General features: G+C 46.7%; 1 long non-coding RNA gene across 2 annotated transcripts; it reads right to left on the reverse strand.

Moving 5' to 3' along the window:
- Positions 1–562: 562 nt before the first annotated feature.
- Positions 563–2,074, reverse strand: LOC118387182 (uncharacterized). 2 transcript variants are annotated; one of them, XR_004826359.2, is made up of 3 exons: positions 1,945–2,074; positions 1,740–1,859; positions 563–1,505 (listed from the first exon to the last, which is right to left on the reverse strand). It is a non-coding gene; the product is annotated as an uncharacterized LOC118387182 (long non-coding RNA). The 2 variants fall into 2 exon arrangements; XR_004826358.2 differs by having other exon boundaries at positions 563–1,597.
- Positions 2,075–22,095: the final 20,021 nt, after the last annotated feature.

Below are 22,095 nucleotides of genomic sequence, written 5' to 3' on the forward strand. Positions count from 1 at the left end.
TCTCTTGTGGCCCACACTTTCCCTTTTCTATACTCAACTATTTCATCTCCAAGAGGAATGAGTTCCAAGTCTAAAGTGCACAGTACAAAATACATCATGCCACTAGATTTTGCACAATGTATTAAATCGACACCACAGTGAATGTTAAGTCTTTTTAGCACACACACACACACACACACACACACACACACACACACACACACACACACACACACACACACACACACACACACACACACACACACACACACACACACACACACACACACACACACACACACACACACACACACACACACACACACACACACACATCATGTAGTTTGCCTTTTTATAGAAGTCACAGCGGCATTGATTAACACTGTGTGCAGATTAGTCCACAAGAGCAGAGAGGCTACAGAGAGCCACAGTGTTGAACAGGGACTTGGAGCCAATTAACAGCACTGACACCATTTTGTGTGTTCTGCCTGAGCTCACATCACACAGAGGAGCCATGCAGGCGCCGTCCAGCCCTCCCCTACTAATCCTCTGAAAGATTTCAATATTTAATGAAATTCCTTTATTTTAGTTACGAGCACTTTAACATTTCAACAGTTTTTCTTCCCAATGCAGAGACCTTGCTTGGCCGGATACTTCTCTAAGTAAATACAGAACAGAGTCTGGGTTTAGCCAACAAGATGCATGATATCCTCCAGAAATATGGCAGAATGCTAAGGCCTTGGTTCACACTCGGTCAGGGTGAGTTTCTGAGTATTTATAATTGTAATGGAGTCAGCTTTGCCCTTATATTACATTTTAGAGTTTACATTGCAGCGATCTATATCTGTGTCTTTGATGATACGGACACTGTTTGCAGTATATGTACCTACTGTTACGGACTCATATTGCTCTGTGACTGATTACAAAACCAAATTCAAATACTTCTATTTCCACACATTGCAGTCTCAATGTGGACAGACAGGAAGCCATTCTGCAACTGTGAATGTGTTGGCCTCATATTAAACTGTCCCCACTGCATGTATAAATCATTATCCCCATGCAACGTGGGCCTAATCTTCTGGCTGGCTGATAGGGACCTGAGGCGTCTGTCTGCTATCAGTGTTTGACAGCCAACACACAAATTAAGAGGGTCACTGGAAGCAAATGAAGCTCTTATCCAAGTAGAGAGAGGGAGGAGAGGAGCGGGGAGAGGAGGAGAGATGAGCCCTGTGTTCCCGTGTGGCCTCCCGCTCCTGCCTGACCGAGGGGTCTGCTAGTGTATGGGTGTGCTGAGGCTGGGGAAGAGGGAGAGGCAGAGCAGAGCTTGTGCCCACTAGCAGAGCATGGCAAGGCAAGGCTGCCCAGGGCAGATGGGCGATGAGGGCTAACAGTGGGCACCATCTGTGGAGGGCCAGGTTGTGCCCCATCCCCTGGGCACAGAGTCCAATCAAAACATTTACTGTCTCATTCTTCCTCTGGTCCTCCCGCGCTGCTCAGTGCCTCAACCTGTTTAGAGGGGCAATTGGCTGAATGGAAAAGCAAAGAATGATGAAAACTGGAGGTTTTGGGCAGGAGGCCGAAACAACACTCGAGACACGGGGCTGCATAATGTTTCCTTCTAAAAAAACACAGATTTGTTAGTGTCCCGTCATGTTTATGAAATTGAAGTCCCCCCAAAACCCCAATCACATTTTCTCACTTACTGTAATTCATTGGCTTTGGAATATGTGAAATTGATTTGTGTGGAGCCACTGACTTACATTGTCGTTGCTTTGGCCTGTTTCTGCTTCTCTGCGGCTGGAGTCCTCTGGAGATGCTGACTCGAATCAAACTCATTGATTCATCTCCTCTGGTTCTTCCCTGTCTTTTGATCTTTACCACTCCATGAAATACAGTCAAGTTTTAAGCGTGTTAATTTACAGAAAGATCAAGGCGCACAATGGAGTAAAGGTCAATCAAGCTTACTCGTGATTAAGTGGACAATAACTCTTTCCTCTTGATCGTTTAGTGCCGAGATTTGGAAAATAACCAACAATTCTGCTGTAGCCTACATCCTTTGAATTATAAATGAGAAATGCTACAATGTTTCTGCCAAGTAACACTGGCTGCGTTTAGACAAGGCAGCCCAATTCGGATCTTTTCTCCACTAATTGGTCTTTTGAGCAATCACATCAGCGTCTTTTCACATCAGCTATTTTTTTCAGAGCTGATCTGATTGAACAAAAGACCAGAATTGGGCTGCCTGTCTAAACTCAGCCACTGTTAGCTGAGACGTTGCTGTAATGTTGTCAGTCACTAATGAGATGACAAGTAATTGAGCTTGATTGGGCTGGCTCTCTGCCATATCATTAGAGTGATGGATGGAATTGGCAGATTAGACGAGGAAAGGGCGGGAAGCACTTAAGTCATAAAGCAAGGTCGTTTTCACCATGTGACTGACTCGTTTGCAATGTTTGTTTCCAGTTGCCTTGGCACGGTGTGCAGAATGTCAATTATTAGAGTACAAGTCAGGGCAGATATGTCACTGTCAGGGGTGACCATCCACTTGACGGCAGCATTGTAAATGTCAATTGAAAACAAGAGGGTCCATGAATCAATATATATATATTCATATGGTATTACATGGTATCTGTTGAGGATCGCATCAAAACCAAGTATGTTATCAAATCAGCGTTTATTGGTCCCGTACACAGTTTGGCATATGTTATAGCGGGTGCCGTGAAATGCTTCTGTCACTAGCTCCTGACAGTGCAGTAAAATGTCAAACATGTACACTAATAAATAATCAAAAACTAGAAAACAAGAAATCAAGAATGTCAGAACGAATCCAATTAACAACCCAAATAACACTGTATCAGTAATACAAATGTAATCTATAGTTGTGTGTATATATATATATATATATAAATAAATATAAAAGTTTAGACACCTACTCATTCAAGGGTTTTTCTTTCTTTTTACTATTTTCTTATTTTCTTCATTGTAGAATAATAGTGAAGACATCAAAACTATACAATAACACATATGGAATCATGTAGTAACGAAACAATTGTTATTTTATTTTATATTTTATTTGAGATTTCTCAAAGTAGCCACCATTTGCCTTGATGACAGCTTTGCACACTCTTGCCATTCTCTCAACCAGCTTCACCTTGTATGCCTGTCCAACAATCTTAAAAGGAGTTCCCACATATGCTGAGCACTTGTTGACTGCTTTTCCTTCACTCTGCGGTATTTATTTAACCCCTTTGTTATGGCAAGCCTAAATAAGTTCGGGAGTAAAAATGTGATTTACAAGTCACATAATAAGTTGCATGGATTCACTCAGCGTGCAATAATAGTGTTTAACTTGATTTTTGAATGACTACCTCATCTCGGTACCCATCACATACAATTATAGTGAGCTCAAAAAAATTGGGAAAGTGACAAATATTTAGCCGTTTTGGCTCTGTATTCCAGCACATTGAAAACGATTAAATGATTATGAGGTTAAAGTGCAGACTGTCAGCTTTGAGGGTATTTTAATCCATATCGGGTGAACCATTTAGAAATTACAGCACTTCTTGAACATAGTCCCCCCATTTTAGGGGACCAAAAGCAATGGGACAAATGTACTTATATTTGTATTAAAGGAAAGGGAAAGTGTCACGACTCCTACCGAAGGTAGCTCCCCTTCCTGTTTGGGTGGTGCCCGGCGGTCACCGGCCTACTAGCTGCCACACTTTTCCCCTTTTCTGTTTTGGTTGGGCTTTATTTACCAGCAGGCCCGGGATTGTTCGATGTACATGTGTACACATCTGTGTATCATGGTTTTCCCATGTGCTTGGGTTTTTTGCTGGACTGTTTAAGTCCCCCGTATTTGGGGCATTTGTTTTGGTTGGTGTATGTTCACCGTTGTTGTGCATTAAAAGTTAGCACTACCCTGAACTCTCTGCTTCCTGCGCCTGACTTCTCACCCACTACACCCCGGGCGTTACAGAATCTCGCACCCCCAATATGGAGTCAGTAGGAGCAGCTGCCAACCCCCTCCCATCGACGGATAGGATCAGCGATGGACCAGATGATGGAGAAAATGGACCGATGGGAGAGGAGTGGTCTCCTCTCTGCACCATCGGTTCCTCCATTGCTGGATCCACCTTCTCCTCCCTCCTCCTCCGGCAAGGGCGCTCTCCGTCTTGCGCTCCCAAGGGATTATGATGGAGCGGCGGCTGGGTGTCAGGAGTTCTTGCTCCAACTTGAACTGTACCTTCTGACCGCGAGGCCTCTCCCTCTGGAGCGGAGAGGGTGAGTGTCCTCGTCTCCTGCCTGACGGGTCTTGCTCTGGTGTGGGCAAACGCGGTCAGGAATGGCCCAGACTCGGCGAAGGAGCACTACCCAGAATTCGGGTAGTGACTGTTCCATCTTAGGCAGGAGAAGAGGAGCGTACAGGATTACGTGTTGGAGTTCCGGACCTTGGCCGCTGGGGCTGGGTGGAACGACAGGGCCCTGATAGACCACTACCGGTGTAGTCTCCGGGAGGACGTCCGCAGGGAGCTAGCGTGTCGGGACACCGCTCTCTCCCTTGATGAACTCATAGACATGTCTATTCGGCTGGACAATCTGCTGGCTGCCCGCGGGCGTTGGAGAGGATTCGTTCCACCACCTAGCACTCCCGCTCCCATTCCTATGGCCCAGGCCGAGGGGTACCGTCTGGGAGTCGAGATGGCAAGAACCCCCTGTTGGTCACATGTTTGTCTGATTGATGTTTGATTTTGTTTCGTGATTTTTTCCCCCTCTTCCCAGCATAAGGCGCTAGTCGATTCAGACGCAGTGGGGACCTTTATGGATCGCGGACTCGCCATCAAACGGGGTGTTCCGCTAGTGCCGATAGATTCTCCCTTCCCCGTGCACTCCCTAGATAGCCGGCCATTAGGGTCAGGGTTGGTCAGGGAGGTCACTGTTCCACTGGACATGGGGACGCAGGGGATTCATAAGGAGCGGATTAGTCTCTTCATTATCGATTCGCCTGTGTTTCCAGTGGTGCTGGGGATTCCCTGACTGTCTAGTCACAATCCTAAGATTTCGTGGAGACAGGGGCTTCTCCAGGGGTGGTCAGAGGAGTGTTCAGGAAGGTGTATGGGAGGTTACATCGGTGCCACGTCGGTGGAGAGTCCAGACCAGGGTTCCACTGTGCGCATCCCCTTTGAATATGCCGATTTGGCAATCGCTTTCAGTAAGAAGAGAGCGACTAAATTACCACCTCATCGACAGGGGGATTGTGCGATAAATCTCCAGGTAAATGCTGCGCTTCCCAAGAGTCACGTGTACCCATTGTCACAGGAGGAGACGTTGGCTATGGAGACATGTCACGGAATCTCTGGGGCAGGGGTACATTCGGCCCTCCATCTCACCCGTCTCCTCTAGTTGATTTTTTGTGAAGAAAAAGGAGGGAGGTCTGCGTCCGTGCATTGATTATAGAGGTCTAAATGCCATCACAGTGGGGTTTAGTTACCCACTACCTCTCATCGCTACGGCGGTAGAATCATTTCACGGAGCACAGTTTTTCATAAAACTGGACCTCATGAGCGTGTATAGTCTGGTGCGTATTCGGGATGGAGATGAGTGGAAAACCGCGTTTAGTAGCACATCGGGCCACTATGAGTACGCCGTATGGGTTAAAGAATGCTCCAGCCGTCTTTCAATCCTTTGTAGACTAAATTCTCAGGGACCTGCATGGGTAGGGCGTGGTTGTCTATATCAATGATTTTCTGATCTATTCCGCCACCCGCGCCGCGCATGTGTCTTTGGTGTGCAAGATGCTTGGTGGACTGCTGGAGCATGACCTATACGTCAAGGCTGAGAAGTGTGTGTTCTCCAAACGAGCCGTCTCCTTCCTGGGTTATCGCATTTCCACCTCGGGGGTGGTGATGGAGTGTGACTGCATTAAGGCCGTGCGTAATTGGCCGACTCCTACCATGGTGAAGGAGGTGCAGTCGTTCTTGGGGTTTGCCAATTACTACCGGAGGTTTATCCGGGGTTTTAGCCGGGGTGCCGGTGCGTTTGCGTTGGTTGGCAGAGGCGGACAGAGCCTTCAGTAGGTTGAAGGCGCTGTTCACGGATGCACCCGTGTTGGCGCACCCAGACTCCTCTCTAGCATTCATAGTGGAGGTGGACGCGTCCGAGGCTGGGGTGGGTGCCGTGCTATCACAGCGCTCGGGTACGCCACCAAAACTCCGCCCCTGCGTCTTCTTTTCGAGGAAGCTCAGTCCGACGGAGCGTAACTATGATGTGGGGGACCGGGAGTTGTTAGCGGTGGTAAAGGCCCTGAGGGTGTGGAGACACTGGCTTGAGGGGGCTAAGCACCCTTTTCTCATCTGGACTGACCACCAGAATCTGGAGTATATCCGGGCAGCTAGGAAACTGAATCCGCATCAGGCAAGGTGGGCCATGTGCTTCACCCGATTCAGGTTCACTCTGTCTTATAGACCAGGCTCCCTGAACACAAAGGCAGACGCGCTGTCTCGTCTCTATGACACGGAGGATCGGTCCACCGAGCCTACTCCCATCCTTCCAGCCTCGAGGCTGGTGGCACCAGTGCTATGGGAGGTGGACTCGGACATCGAGCGGGCGTTACGGGCGGAACCTGCGCCTCCTCAGTGTCCGGCTGGGCGTAAGTACGTGCCGCTTGGTGTTCGGGACCAACTAATTTGGTAGGCTTACACCCTACCCTCCTAGGGTCATCCTGGGGTGCCGAGGACAGTGCGGGGCCTCCGGGGGAAGTATTGGTGGCCCACCTTGGCTAGGGACATGAGGTTTTATGTCTCTTCCTGTTCGGTGTGCACCCAGAGTAAGGCTCCTAGGCACCTTCCTAGAGGGAAGTTACAACCCCTCCCCGTTCCACAACGGCCATGGTCTCACTTATCAGTGGATTTCCTGACCGATCTCCCCCCGTCTCAGGGGAACACTATGGTCTTGGTTGTTGTGGATCGGTTTTCTAAGTCCTGCCGTCTCCTCCCGTTGCCCGGTCTCCCTACAGCCCTACAGACTGCAGAGGCGCTGTTTACCCACGTCTTCCGGCACTACGGGATGCCGGAGGACATCGTCTCTGATCGGGGTCCCCAGTTCACGTATGGAGGGCGTTCATGGAGCATCTGGGGGTCTCGGTCAGCCTGACCTCCGGTTATCACCCCGAGAGTAATGGGCAGGTGGAGAGAGTGAACCAGGAGGTGGGTAGGCTTCTGCGGTCGTATTGCCAGGACCGGCCCAGGGAGTGGTCTAGGTACGTCCCATGGGCGGAGTTGGCCCAGAACTCACTCCGTCACTCCTTGAAGAACCTATCACCATTTCAGTGTGTGTTGGGCTACCAGCCGGACCTGACACCTTGGCATCCGAGTCAGACCGAGGCTTCTGTGGTGGAGGAGTGGGTGCAGCGCTCCAAGGAAATCTGGAGGGCCGTCCAGGAATCCCTCAAACAAGCCAGTGGACGGCAGAAGAGGAGTGCTGACCGCCACCGCAGTGAGGCCCCCGTGTTTGTACCGGGGGACAGTGTCTCCCTTCCTATTATCGTTTCATATGTCTCTCCTCAGGCCAGTGGTAGCCGGTGGTAGCTGGTCCCCTGCAGGACGGTGAGGTTCCGAAGGTCCCTCCGCCCCCTCTGGACATCGAGGGGTCCCCGGCGTACACGATACGGGCCATTCTGGACTCGAGATGCCGGGTGAGGATCCTGCAGTACCTCATGGACTGGGAGGGGTACGGTCCGGAGGAGAGATGCTGGGTACCGGTGGGGGACATTTTGGACCCGTCACTGTTGGACCCGGTGGGGGGGGGGAGGGGATACTGTCACGACTCCTACCGAAGGTAGCCCCCCTTTCTGTTCGGGTGGCGCTCGGCAGTGGTTGGGCTTTATTTACCAACAGGTGCTGGTTGGCATATGGTCACTGTTGTTGTGCATTAAAAGTTAGCACTACCCTGAACTCTCTGCTTCCTGGGCCTGACTTCTCACCCACAACACCCCGGGCGTTACAGAAAGGGGGATACCTAGTCAGTTGTACAACTGAATGTATTCAACTGAAATGTCTCTTCTGCATTTAACACAACCCCTCTGAATCAGGGAACAGTGTAGTCAAAAGATTAGTATGTGGTTACATCAAGCTTGTGACTCTACAAACTTGTTGGATGCATTTGATGTTTGTTTCCGTTGTGTTCCAGATTATTTTGTGCCCAATATAAATGAATGGTAAATAATGTATTGTGTCATTTTGGAGTCCCTTTTATTGTAAATAAGAATATAATATATTTCTAAACAGTTCTACATTCATCTATTCATCTACATTTCTGCTCTCCTGCATTTGACTCCTCACTTATCTTCAGTGCGCTCGCAACACCAGCCTAAAACCCCAAACAGCAGGAAATGCAGGTGTAGAAGCACGGTGGCTAGGAAAAGCTCCCTAGAAAGGCCAAAACCTAGGAAGAAACCTAGAGAGGAACCAGGCTATGAGTCGTGGCCAGTCCTCTTCTGGCTGTGCTGGGTGGAGATTATAACAGAACATGGCCAAGATGTTCAAATGTTCATAAATGACCAGCATGATTAAATAATAATAATCACAGTAGTTGTCGAGGGTGCAACAAGTCAGCACCTCAGGAGTAAATGTCAGTTGGCTTTTCATAGCTGATCATTGAGAGTATCTCTACTGCTCCTGCTGTCTCTAGAGAGTTGAAAACAGCAGGTCTGGGACAGGTAGCACATCTGGTAAACAGGTCAGGGTTCCATAGCCGCAGGAAGAACAGTTGAAACTGGAGCAGCAGCACGGCCAGGTGGACTGGGGACAGCAAGGAGTCATCATGCCAGGTAGTCCTGAGGCATTGTCCTAGGGCTCAGGTCCTCCGAGAGAGAGAGAAAGAAAGAAAGAAAGAAAGAAAGAAAGAAAGAAAGAAAGAAAGAAAGAAAGAGAGAATTAGAGAGAGCGTACTTAAATTCACACAGGACACAGGATAAGACAGGAGAAATACTCCAGATATAACAGACTGACCCTAGCCCCCCGACACATAAACTACTGCAGCATAAATACTGGAGGCTGAGACAGGAGGGGTCAGGAGAAACTGTGGCCCCATCCGATGATACCCCCGGACAGTGCCAAACAGGCAGGATATAACCCCACCCATTTTGCCAAAGCACAGCCACCACACCACTACAGGGATATCTTCAACCACCAACTTACCATCCTGAGACAAGGCCGAGTATAGCTCACAAAGATCTCCGCCACGGCACAACCCAAGGGGGGGCGCCAACCCAGACAGGAAGACCACGTCAGTGACTCAACCCACTCAAGTGACGCACCCCTTCTAGGGCCAGCATGGGAGAGCACCAGTAACTCAGCCGTGTAATAGGGTTAGAGGCAGAGAATCCCAGTGGAGAGAGGGGAACTGGCCAGGCAGAGACAGCAAGTGCAGTTCTTTGCTCCAGAGCCTTTCCGTTCACCTTCATACTCCTGGACAAGGACTACACTCAATCATATGACCTACTGAAGAGATTAGTCTTCAGTAAGACTTAAAAGTTGAAAAAATTGAGACCGAGTCTGCATCTCTCACATTCCATACTGCATGGTACTGTCTTTCCAAGCAAGTCGGAAGACTTTCGGTTCGGTGTGGTGCCATTTCCGTTCCGATTTTCTGGAAGCTTGCTTCAGAGCTTGGGTATTTTCTGTATACCAGGGAGCGAGTTTCTTATGAGAAATGTTTTTAGTTTTTAGGGGTGAAACTGCATCTAGGGTATTGTGCAAGGTTAAATTGAGTTTCTCAGTTAGGTGGTTAACTGATTTTTGTCCTCTTACGTCCTTGGGTAGGCAGAGGGAGTCTGGAAGGGCATCAAGGAATCTTTGGGTTGTCTGTGAATTTATAGCACGACATTTGATGCTCCTTAGTTGGGGTCTGAGCAGATTATTTGTTGTGATTGCAAATGTAATGAAATGGTGGTCCGATAGTCCAGGATTATGAGGAAAAACATTAAGATCCACAACATTTATTCCATGGTCCAGAGTATGACTGTGGCAGTGAGTAGGTCCAGAGACTGAGTCGATGATGGCTCCGAAAGCCTTCTGGAGTGGGTCTGTGCATTTAACCCAACAACTCTGAATCAGAGAGGTACCGGTGGCTGCCTTAATCAACATCCACGTGGGAACAGTGGGTTAACTGCCTTGCTCAGAAGGTGACCAAGAACCACATGGTCACTCGGTTCCTCTGTGGAGATGGGAGAATCTTCCAGAAGGACAAGCATCTCTGCAGCATTCCACCAATCAGGCCTTTATGGTAGAGTGGCCAGATGGAAGCCACTCCTCAGTAAAATCCCCTGACAGCCCGCTTGGAGTTTTTTCAAAAGGCACCTAAATGAGTTTCAGACCATGAGAAACAAGATTCTCTGGTCTCATGAAACCAAGATTAAACTATTTGGCCTGAATGCCAAGCGTCACGTCTGGAGGAAACCAAGCACTGCTCATCACCTAGCCAATACCATCCCTACTGTGAAGCATGGTGGTGGCAGCATCATGCTGTGGGGATGTTTCTCAGTGGCAGGGATTGGGAGACTAGTCAGGATCGAGGGAAAGATGAACGGAGGTAAGTACAGAGAGATCCTTGATGAAAACCTGCTCCAGAGCGCTCAGGACCTCAGACTGGGGTGAAGGTTCACCTTCCAACAGGACAACGACCCTAAGCACACAGCCATGACAATGCATGAGTGGCTTCGGGACAAGTCTCTGAGTGTCGTTGAGCCCAGACTAGAACCCGATCGAACATCTCTGGAAAGACCTGAAAATAGTTGTGCAGCTGCACTCCCCATCCAACCTGACAGAGATGGAAAGGATCTCCAGAGAAGAATGGGAGAAACTTCCGCAATATAGGTGTTTCAAACTTGTAGCGCCATACCGAAAAAGACTCAAGGCTGTAATCGCTGCCGAAGGTGAGTAAAGGGTCTGAATACTTATGTAAATGTTATATTTCAGTTGTTGTTTTTTAGTAAATGTGCAAACATTTCTAAAAACCTGTTTTTGCTTTTTTTTGAATATTTATGTAAATGTGATATTTCAGTTTTTGATTTTTAGTACATTTGGAGAGAAATAAATAAAACCTGTTTTTGCTTTGGTATTATGGGATATTGTGTGTAGATTGATGAGGGATTTTATACATTATTAGTATTCATTTTAGAATAAGGCTGTAACGTAACAAAATGTGGAAAAGTGAAAGGCTCTGAATACTTTCCGAATGCACCGTATACAGTATATATAATTTTTTTTTTTACAAATGTTAGAATTTTTCTTCCACTTTGACAGATTATTGTGTGTAGATCATTGAAACAAATGACAATTAAATCCATGATAATCCCACTTTGTAAAATTTTTGTTTTTAAGGGAAGTTGTGTAAATACAGATTTCCAGGATATGGCTGCTTGAAGAGACACTCACATGATGATAAGTAAGATCTCTTGCTCAGGTAATGGAACACGTCCTGTAACATCCAACGTATCTTAGCCTGTAACCTCTGCTCGGTACTAAAGGAAAGGGTGGTTCAATAATATTTTAATATTTGGCATTAAGTATGCCAGTCCACTCAATATTTAGTAAATGGGCATTCATTCCCACATGTCTGATTCCTTCATTTTGGGAGAAGCATTAGCCAGGACTAGTTTGGAGAGAGTACACCATTACTGGTGTTTATGATGTGCCGAAGGGGCAACCAACGGCACTGCTCGGTGTTTATGCTGTTCATGTGGGAAGATTTTGGGGAGTAGAATATTACACTGATCTAATTAATTACCATCATAAAATCAGCAAACATCGTTAAAGTGCAGCTAATTCCATTAGAGTTCCATTGATGTTCATTAGCAGACACGAGTGGGAGATGGGGAGTACAGTGAGGGACTGAACACACGCTAATGCTCGCTCGCACACACACACACACACACACACACACACACACACACACACACACAGTGCACAGTGCTGTGTAGAACTGAAATCATGGTTATGATCATAAAGAATGAGAGAAAGGAGAGAAAGAGGAAGATACTGTATAAACTCACAGAATTATATATTAATTAATGTCAAATCAAAAAGTTCAAATCAAACTTTATTTGTCACATTTTTAAATTTTACCTTTATTTAACCAGGCAAGTCAGTTAAGAACACATTCTTATTTTCAATGACGGCCTGGGAACAGTGGGTCAACTGCCTGTTCAGGGGCAGTACGACAGATTTGTACCTTGTCAGCTCGGGGGTTTGAACTCACAACCTTCCGGTTACTAGTCCAATGCTCTAGCCACTAGGCTACGCTGCCACCCCCATGCACCGAATACAACAAGTGTAGACCTTACCGTGAAATGCTTACTTACAGTTGAAGTTGGAAGTTGACATACATACATTTACACTCAGGTTTTCACAATTCCTAACATTTAATCCTGGTAAAAAAAAGTCCCTGTTTTAGGTCAGTTAGGATCCCCACTTTATTTTAAGAATGTGAAATGTCAGAATAATAGTTGAGAGCATGATTTAATTCAGCTTTTATTTATTTCACCACATTCCCAGTGGGTCAGAAGTTTACATACACTCAATTACTATTTGGTAGCATTGCCTTTAAATTGTTTAACTTGGGTCAAACGTTTCGGGAAGCCTTCCACAAGCTTCCCACAATAGGTTTGGGGAATTTTGGCCCATTCCTCCTGACAGAGCTGGTGTAACTGAGTCAGGTTTGTAGGCCTCCTTGCTCACACACGCTTTTTCAGTTCTGCCCTATTTTGTGAAGTGCACCAGTCCCTCCTGCAGCAAAGCATCCCCACAACATGATGCTGCCACCCACGTACTTACCGGTTGGGATGGTGTTCTGGGGACCATCATTGGAGGCTCCGGACTGGGGAGTGTTGCTGGAGGCTCCTTTCCCTGGATCGTCACTGCAGGCTCCGTGCCATGGATCAACACTGGAGGCTTCGTACCATGGTTCATCACTGGAGGCTTCGTGCCATGGATCCTCACTGGAGGCTTCGTGCCATGGATCGCCACTGAAGGCTTCCGGCCATGAATCATCACTGGAGGCTTTGTACGTGGAGCCGGAACAGGTCTCACCGGACTGAGGAGACGTACTGGAAGCCTGGTGCGTGGAGCTGCCACAACTCGTCCTGGCTGGATACCCATTTTAGCTCGGTGAGTGTGGAGAGGTGGCACAGGACACACTGGGCTATGAAGGCGCACAGGAGGCATAGTGTGTAGAGCCGGCATAGGATATACTGGAGGCGCACTGGAGGTCTGGAGCGTAGAGCTGGCACAACAGGTCCTGGCTGAATACCCCCTGTAGCACGGCAAGTGCGGGGAGCTGGCACAGGCCACACTGGGTTGTGCTGGCGAACTGGGGATACCATGCGTAGAGCTGGCGCAGGATATCCTGGACCGAGGAGACCCACTGGAGACCAGGACCGCTGAGCCAGCACAATCTGTCCTGGCTGGATGCCCACTCTAGCAAGGCAAATGCGAGGAGCTGGCACAGAGCGCACCAGGCTGTGAAGGGCTGTGAATGCACACTGGAGACACCACCCCAAATGATTTATTGGAGCTGCCTTTCGGGTTTCCGTTGTTGACCGAATTCCTCGTATCGTCGCCGTTCCTCTCTCGCTGCCTCTATCTGCTCCCTTGGACGGCGATACTCTCCGGGCCGCGTCCAGGGTCCTTCTCCATTCAGGATGTCCTCCCATGTCCACTCCTCCTGGCCACGCTGCTTGGTCCGTTTTTGGTGGGATCATCCGTAACGGCTCTCGTTGGTGGTAGGAAGAGTAGACCAAAAACGCAGCGTGGAAAGTGTTCATGTTTCCTTTTATTCAAAAACACTCAAACAAAATAACAAAAGCGAAAACGAAAGACAAAGAATTTCCCACCCGAGTCACACCCTGACCTAACCAAACATAGAGAATAATAAGGATCTCTACGATCAGGGCGTGACAGGCATGTTCATTGTGCCCAAGACAACAGCTGTACCTGGGTGGCGTCCGTAGTAGAATGTGAGACAGTGATAATAATAGAAATTATATTAATATTCCAAACATAAATATTCATCAAAACACAGTCAATGCCCACATTCTGAATAGATGCTGTAATTTAAATATAGAATACGATTTACTGTAGAGGATCTCTGCTGTGATCTTCCATCCCATAACGCCATGATCCTCAAAGATGATATTTCCAGGGAATAGAAGAATACATGGAGCCATGATGAACATGTTGCATACCAGACCTTGCGATAGACTTCCCTCAGTCTTTTTTAATTCAGCATTGGTTCTCCTCAGAATATGGCAAAGCTCCTAATGGGCAAAGTATCTGGAGGGCTATTAGTGATATCTCCTCAGTAAAAATAAAAAGGCTGACAATTGGCCACGCCCTGTGAGAACACGCAGAGCATTTGGTTTAATGCATTGGAGCACGATGGACCACTTCAACTAGAAATGGTCCGTTGCCAGGAAATGCAGCCGTAATTACCTGCTCTACAGGAACCCATGTATTGACGAAGGGTGCCGTTTAAGGGCCCTCGTTAAGAGAATGAGGGGGTTACCCTGGAAAGTACAGAGCGCTACTCTATACCCGCACCTGTACTCCTGTGGTTCCCTGTGGAGATCCTTACGTTGGAGGGGAGGGGGGGCTTTATAGAATTTGGCAGAGCCCCTGATATTACTCCTGAACACGGCGGGCTAACACCCACACAGGATAGAAAGTCTTATCACCTGACCCATGGAGATTACTCAGTTAGGCATGGATAGGCTGGGGTTGGCTGGGTGTCACAGGCTGAACCAATACAAAGTGGGCATTTCTGGTAGGGTCACCGTGCATTGTCCTCAATTAGCCACTAGCCCACACGAGGGGATTCTGAAAGGTCAGAGAAAGACAGGCGTTCTATCGCTTTGTCTCGTAGACTTCTATCTCAACCGACTTTTATCACTTGATACATCTGCTTGACCTTTGGTAAGAGTCTCCAAAACTATTTCTTTAACAGATTTTGTATTGAGTCCTGTAGAATCCCGGAGGAGAGCCCAGGCGCTTTCTGAATGATTAATGCACAGCTTTGTTCTGCTTGAAGAAGCTTTTCTTACAAGCACCATTCAGCCAGAGATCAGGAGAGGGGGTGGGGGACACTGACAATACGGCTGGAATAAATAAGTGTCCCAAACCTTTGTAGTCATATTTCAGAGGCTATTTGCAATAAAGAGAGTCTTCCAGGACATTATTCATTACAGATGGAAAAATACGGATAGTGGACCGCACAGTATTTTTGTTTCTCCAATTCTAGCTCAACACAGCGTGTTGCTAAGCGAGATCCCATCAGCCTCTCAGCCATATGTTTTTTTTTTTTATGTCAATAAGACAAATGGTTACAACCTCCACACAAGCCGGTACCCTCGCAATGCAACAAACCAATAGTCTCTATTTATAGTGCGGAACACATGTACGTTAAATTCACACTGTCATCTAGCAAAATGTATCGAAATCGAGTCGAGAATATCATATTACGTCATGTAATACATAGAGCACATAAATAAATCATTAAGTTAAAATGTCACTTCAAGGTGACAACCAACTTGGCGCTAGATGCAACTTTGCTGCCGTGGATGATTATGCATCCAGTTTAAGAGACGGACCAAAGCGGCCATTATTCCAGTCCATCTGGTCAAGTGTTGATGAGGTGCCTGAGGAATGTGATTGGCTGAGTGGCACCAGGCAGGCAGGCACCAGCTTGAAGTTGCACTGGGTTGAGGGGACGAGCACCTTGGCACTGCCTCTGAATCAGGCTGGAGAGAGAGATATAGGAGGGGCTCAACACACCACCACCCCAGCCTGAATGTTGTGGTCTGTGATGTGTGGTGTATCCTTGTGGAACAGCAGGAGGTGAGGCAGGGAGGCCTGTCAGGCAGACATTTGGCCTCTCAGGAACACAGTTGGCTGCAGGATCACAGTGCACAGAGGGAACTGGAAACTGCCTTTGGCTAGAGAGGTTAATATGAAGCCTTTAATGAAGAGCTCTCCCTGCCCTCTGTGGTCCAAGCCGTGTTAGTGAGAGTGCTCTGCTCCGCTCTCTCATCAGCCTGCCAGCTGAGGTGTGCAATATTTATGACAGGAAGCTTGTGTGGACACGAGCGGGCAGGGTGTCCGAAAGCCCAGCACAGCTCCTGATGGTCCATTTGGCAAAGGTGTGCTGACTTCACTTATTCATAATCTAATGTAAATGCTGAGGGGACTTTTTTTATATGCTCCAGAAAGTGACTTGAGTGGCAATAATTTAATTTCATCTGACATCATAAAACTTGACTAGACTGATATTATTTCAGAATTATATAATTTTGAGAAAGAATAACAGGTGTGTCTATATTATAAACCAAACTTGAATGGTGAAGTGAAGTTGGTACGATTTCAAGAATTGATCGTGTAGCATTGTTCATATATTCTAAAGGACACATTTGAACGCAATACCAAACTAAATGTTTCAATTTGAATGTTCGTGGTTATTTTAGGTGCTTGCAGTAGCATAATTGAGTCACCTATTAAGTGAGCCTAGTTATTAGCTCAAACATTTACACTCAGTTTCACATCAACACCTGTTGTTTGTCAAAATTCCCTGAAGAGAAATGTGAGTTAATTTCTAACCTAAGAACAGTGTGATCAAAGGCGATTCTCCTGTTGCTAAAAAAGACAAAGGAGTGATGTTTTCAGTTTTTCCAAGTTTTATTAAAAACTTGGAGGGGGGTGACAAAACAACCGGCCGCAAACAGCAGGAAACAGCTAGGAAAACAGCCATCCATTCCTCCTCTGCTTGTGCCTTCAGCTCTCAGCCGAGGATAAGCATGAGATTCGCTCAGCCAGATTCTCTGCGGCAGCCCAAACAAGATGGTGTTTCTCGTGTGTGGCGGGGAAAATGCTCTCGGAGCTCTCAGAACATTTGCATAAAAGATGAGGAAGTGAGGTTGGTGCTCGAGAAAGCAGTTAATGAATGCACATGGAGGAAGTCTTGGGAGAAGCCTCCTGAAATGGCCATATGTTAATGGAAGTCCCTTTAATTATCTGGGAGAACAAACGAGGTGTCTTACCTTCAAATTTCAATTGTCAGCGGGAGTAGTGCTGCTCTGTTGCGTGCCCACAGGAAACATAGACAGATGTGAGGGGGGTGGATCACCGGGTTGAGGGGATGACTGTTTGTTTCCACCTGTTCACTGATTATTAAACAGCCCAGACATGACAAAGCAGTCAAGATGACTCTGGGGTTTCTCCTTTATGTCCTCCATGCTGTCTATAGCAGCAGTCTAATCAGCCATGCTTTCACAATGATGGGGATTCTGCATGCACAATTAAACTCCACGATCTGCCAGCTACATTTGGTCTGCATGTACACGAGTTTGTCAGTCAGGGAGAAACACAGAGAGAAAGAGTTCACCTGTGTTACCCATGCAGCTTGAATGGATGTCAACCTATGCCATTATATAGGTGTTACTGCCCAGTCACCAGACCTTTACAGAGAGAGAGAGAGTAAGGTTTTTCTCATATGAAGGAAGGACAGACAGTTTACCTCTTCACATTGTCCAGACATGTCATGAATAAGTAAATGTGGGATTTTAATAATCGTCTGTACTCCAGAAGTGCCAGACATAAGATGGAGGAGTGGCTTTGACCTTTGCTGACATTGTGTTCTCTTCACTTTGGAGAGTTTTTGCGGGAGGTCGCCCGTCTGTCCATCTTTAACGCGGCGCATCCGTCTTGTCTGCCGAAAATATAAATTTGGCTGATTTGCACAGGGAGATGCACGTCGCGGCCTTCTGAACCATCGAGCCGGCTGCCGCTCTTCATCATGAGTGCTGGCAGGAGCAATGTGTCTCGGCGACATTTCCCAGCCCTCTCGGAATTCTCCAGGCCCCCGGATGGGATACGCTTTGCCCCCAGAGTGTCCTGATAGAGGGTCACGTCTGTCAGAGCTCCTCCATCTCCTCCAGCCTCCCAGGTCTCCTGTCTGCCTGCCTCAACCTTGGAGGGCCGCACACCTGCCCTCTCAGCAGACGGACAGACGGATGGACAAACTGTGACTGTGTGACAGACCCACAGCCGAACCTGACACTATGCTAATGGTGTCGCGGTTATCAGGCAACGACGGTGACATCCTCCCATGCAGCTTGCCTCGCTTAGGGGATGGCCAGCTGATTTTTCTCACTTCCCCCGGCAGACTTCATTTTCCACTCTACTGGAAACAGGACACCTTCATCGGTTATTGGATTCATGGGTCAGATCACCACTACAGGCTGCAGAGTAGAGCTATCACCAGGCTATATGGGAAATTGAGCGCTGTGCTTTTAGCCATATATAATTATGTTCATCATTTGAGAATGACTAGTGAGTCATAGCTATAGGTATGCTATTATCAACCGAGAGACCATTGATCTATTTTCATTGTTGCGTGTTGTTTCAATGGCGCCAGTGAACTTGAACTCCTGCAAGGGTATTGTAGATTGAGAGTCATTTCGCCACACTCCCGGGGCAGTCTAACTTTCACAAGGTGGTGATATGCAGGGAGGAAGAGAGAGATCCCGCTAACAATTTGACCTCAATAGCTTTTCTCTCAATTTATTTCCCCTCTAAGCATTGATTAAAGCCATTTAGGAGTATTGCTAACCATTCAAACCTGGTTACGGAGCATTACATAAAGATACCTTGACAGACAGTTGGAGATTCAGTGGATGAATCAACATAATAAAAGAGCAAGACATCCATCATCTCTCCAATTACCTTTCAGACCAAATTAGAACGTGTCACAGAAAAGGTCAAGGTTGCTTTGGCATGCGTGTGTCTGTCAGCCACAAATCGCCCAGGAAGTCCAACCGTTTTTGCCAAATGCTTGGGCTCATTGTGCTCGTCCTATAGGTGACGGAGCATTTCAGGCACTCAGAGGGAATGCCAAAACCCCTACTCTGTCACAGACAAGTGACTCCGAACACTTCTAAATAACCCTATCTGTGACAGGCACTGCAATCAGAAAGGAAACAAATGTGACATGTTACCTAGGGCCAATTTAATAATATACAAGGGATTGTTCCTTGGCAAGCAATGATTGTGCTCTACAATAAACATAACTGTCACACACAACATAGTGCTAAAATAACCCTTTGCTTACCTTCCGTAGACATGCTGTAGTTACCCACTTTATCACCTTCATCTCCTCACATAGGCTGTTATATTATTTCACTCCAGATAAGACTGTAAATGATTAATGCCATTTCCCATGTTTGGAAGGCAGTGTCCTCTTCTGCTTCTGAATCTACCCGTGTGTTCAGTATTACTGTTCTGTCACATCCTACAGCATGAGCCGGCTTCCCTCATCATGACAGGTCCGTGGGGGTAGCTGGGCCTTTGTTCTGCTCACCTCAATGGAGAGGTAGAGAGATGGAGTATGTGAGTATCACTGGCCCCCTGCTCTCTCCAGTCCTTGTGGAGACAGCTATTCCAGACACAAGATACATTTCCCTCCGTTTCTAAGTACATTCTGTGACATCTCTGGACTCCAGTAGAAAGTAAGTCACATGCTTCAGTTCCACGCTACTAGCCACACCAGGCCTCCCCTCTATAACATGACCAATGGCATGTAACCATCCTCAAATGGATCAACAGTAGTGTTGAATCCGTAGACATGGAATATTTGTCAACTTAATTAAATAACTTAAAAAATTGAAATCATACCTCAAGCAGAAACATAACTTAATTGGTTTGAATCAAAACAATGTTCCACTCAGTGGAGGCTGCTGAAGAGAGAACGGCTCATAACAATGGCTGGAACGGAGGGAATGGAATGGCATCCAACCATTCCACCGGTTCTGCTCCAGCCATTTCCACGAGCCCGTCATCCCCAATTAAGGTGCCACCAACCTCGTGTGGTTTCGCTACAATGCTTCATTTATTCTTCATGCTAGGTTTCACAATGTGACGCTTAAAATCCTTATTAGCTTTTGACTTACTTACTTATAGTTCCCCCCCTTCTAACAGAGAAGACTTTTCACTGCAGGATAAACATGGTTATCTTATTATAATTACCATAGCAATGTGCGTCAGCCTGACACTTTGACAAGCTCTCAGGCGAGCATTGCACCCAAAGAAATCATGATAGTGCATATTTTCAGGCAACATCTCAAATAAGGAGCCTAGTAGTCATTACTCAGCCATAATATCACATGATTACATTACAAAAGCAAGTGTTGCAAACTATTAAAAAAAATATTTGTCTGTGAAAGTATTCTGTCAGTTTTCAAGAACTTACTTAGTCCTCTACGATTCGAAAAATTCATTCTCCTCCCATGTGTCTAAATCAAGGCCCACTCATTAATTGCCTATAAATCCCCAGTACACACCACACTGTCTGTCTGTAGCTGATGAACTGGCACCCAGAGGGTAAGCACCTTGAGCTAATTAGCATCCGTCTGCTCTCCATTACCCCAGGATCTGGAGCAGAGACGATGGATCAGCAGACAGAACAGTCAACTAGAGTAGGAAGAAGAGAAGGGAGGGAGGGAGGAAACTGAAGAGGAGGGAGGGAGGGAGGGAGGAAACTGAAGAGATGGGAGGGAGGGGGGAACTGAAGAGAAGGGAGGGGGAGGAAACTGAAGAGATGGGAGGGAGGGATTTAGGTTAAGAAAATGCTGAAAGCCATCCTGCGAAAGTCCTCACCACCTAATTCACTAGGCAGAATAGAATAGAAGGCGTTGCAACGAGGAGAATCCATTAGTTCTGTTTCTATTTTCATTACCGTCTCGAAAACAAATGTGTCACAAATTATACTGGAACTTAGTGGGCTAAAGGAGATGATTATGAAATGCTGTTTATAATGCAACACAAAAAGCTTTTTTTCACAGAATCCCATTTCAGTGCAGTGTCCTGCCCTCTGCCCAATGTAAATAACATTTATTTGGAAGTGGATCCTGAACGTATGCAGAGGCCACTTTGTGCCCTGAAATACAGTTGTTACGGTAAAATGGCAAATCTATTGGGATGAACGATATGACAGTCTTCAGGGCGAAGATTAATGTCCCTTTAAAGTGTTCCTAAAGAATGTGAGGAAGAGTGGTAGAGAGAGAGAGAGAGAGCGAGAGAGGGGACGTTGGGGATATGATTAAATTATAACTGGGATTTACCTCTGAGAGTGCATTCTCATGTTCGACACCTTGAATTACACCCCTTTGTTCAATACCAGAGGTACTGGAGGAATGCTGGGATTGGAAATCTATTCATTCCCTTTTTCTGGTATTGATTTGTTGTGGCTGCCCCGCATTCCCGACTCCCTCTCCAATCAGGGATTAAGGTTACCGATCGCTAGAACCAAAGGTATCCTATCCAGGTTCTGTAATGGGCCGTAAATCTCACAATACTGTAGGTCCCACCAACAGAGGACACTGAGGTGATCTGCGATGCAATATGCATAACATCACACTCAATGAGAGCACAGCAATATCCTTCCTTCACATCAACATATCAGAAAACGAGGAGTAATTTTCATCCATCCCTATGAGTGCTGCTACACAGACACACTCCCAGTAATGATGCTGTAAATGGAGCCAGTCCGTCTCCTCCTCCTCTCCCTCACTCAGTCTCGCTGCTTGGTCACTTCCCTTTTCCTAGTGTGACATTAAACAACAGAGAAGAGTAGAAACCCTTCCTAAGCCCAAAGCAATGCAATCATTGAATGTCGTTTTTTTTAATGGGATCCGGCTGTTAGATGCTGACACACAATAAGGTTTTTGTTCATGTGTGAGAAGTTGGCAAGGCGCAACGGTAGAGGAACGACAAAGATAACCCAATATGGGGCCTTTGAGTCCAACCGTATGTCCGGTAATAACCTATACCAGGAAATTGAAAACATGAGATATGGACAGTGTTTTAACCTCTTAGAGGTTGAAGGTATAGTCCAAAAGACTTCAGGCGGGGTTATCAGCTTTGTCAATGTATTAGGACACTACAAAAGTAGTCTATGTATATTTTGCATAAGACTTTGTAAAGAAATTGGTACCATGTCATAAGAATATTCAATATGGCTGAAAGACAGGATACTTAGCACCTCTACACTTAGAAAAAAGGGTTCCAAAAGGGT

This window comes from Oncorhynchus keta, chromosome 8 (genome assembly GCF_023373465.1).
Source record: "Oncorhynchus keta strain PuntledgeMale-10-30-2019 chromosome 8, Oket_V2, whole genome shotgun sequence".
NCBI classification, from domain to species: Eukaryota; Metazoa; Chordata; class Actinopteri; order Salmoniformes; family Salmonidae; genus Oncorhynchus; species Oncorhynchus keta.